Source organism: Primulina huaijiensis, chromosome 6 (genome assembly GCF_012295235.1).
Source record: "Primulina huaijiensis isolate GDHJ02 chromosome 6, ASM1229523v2, whole genome shotgun sequence".
NCBI classification, from domain to species: domain Eukaryota; kingdom Viridiplantae; phylum Streptophyta; class Magnoliopsida; order Lamiales; family Gesneriaceae; genus Primulina; species Primulina huaijiensis.
This window is the reverse complement of record NC_133311.1, coordinates 14,774,024-14,775,400: the sequence shown is the minus strand read 5'-3', so window position 1 is coordinate 14,775,400 and position 1,377 is coordinate 14,774,024.

Below are 1,377 nucleotides of genomic sequence, written 5' to 3'. Positions count from 1 at the left end.
TATTTTGGATCGGCTCGAGTAATCAAAATAGAAATATTGGTTTCATTCAGCCTTCGAATACACTCACAAATTAATTGGTCGCCTTGTCCGAACAAAGTGCGCCGAGTTCCTAAGACTTAAGGAATTCATCCTTTTTCTTTGCCATATTGCCTCGGCCTCCTACCTTTGTTTTGGAGCTTCTCATACAAGTAAAAGGTATATTGTTTGAGAATAGCTCCATTCTCCTCAGACACCCTCATTTGTCCCCGAACTGTCTCCATCTTGGATAAGAGGAACTCCTGCTGATAGTCTCTCTCGAGCTTCATATCCTTGATGTGTTGCATCATCTTTACATGTCGAGCATAGAGGTCATCCATGCTCTTCTTGTAAGTTTGGGTCGAGGAGTAAGCTCTCACTGAACGAGCTGTGGAATCCCCCGTCCAGACCACAGTTTGCCACGAAATAATGCTAGTTAAAAGATAGACTATGGGATAAAAAGATAAGAGTCGATTATATTTACATTCATAAGGCTTAGGAACATAGCCTCATCCACCTCAAGGTCTGAGGCCTCCACACCAGGGTCAAGTCCTCATTGAAAAAAAAATGTTGCATAAGGCCCATGGCAGTACGGCCATAGGGGGCTGCCAATAAAAAGACCCCTTAACGAAGTGGAGAATCACCAACCTCTCGACCCGAGCCCTTGAAGAGCGAGAGGATTCATCCAATTTGTTCTTCCCATTCGAATGTGAAGTCAAGTTGGCCACCTTGGGGGCTTTTTTGCCCTCCTCGAGATTTGGGGCCCTAGGTTTGTACTCCAAGCCCACCTTTTCTTGGAGATCTTCTTCTTAGGCCCGGGTTTGGGAGATTTGGGCGCAGTCGACAGAGAGTCATAGGAGGCCTCGATCTTCTTCCTCTTTAGGGACTTCAACATGTATGCTTCATGATTCGATCATCTGCAATGGAGGTCAAGGTTAGGAAGGAACAATATTAGTGTAATAAATAAATCAAAAGAGACAAACTGAGCACGTATATTCTTCTTAAAGGCACTTCTATCTCGACATTCTTCTTGCAAAATTTATATTTATAAAGTAGAACATCCTCGATCAGATTCGCAATGTTGAAACAACGGCCCCCCATAATAGCTTGGAAATTGGTTAAGTCATAGGTGCCCTCAATATGATGGTCTCGGATGGTAAAGTTAATGACCAAGTCCATGTCACAAAGCCAGGGTTTTGTGGATTTGACAAAAAAATATTTATCCATCCAAACTTTGTGAAAGCTCAGGTTCTCACTGAGGAACTGATGCTCAGGGTAGAGATTGAGATAAAATCACCACAGGTCTACCTTTTTTAGCCGCATAAACTCCGGTAGATTTTCCACATCTACGACAATACCAGA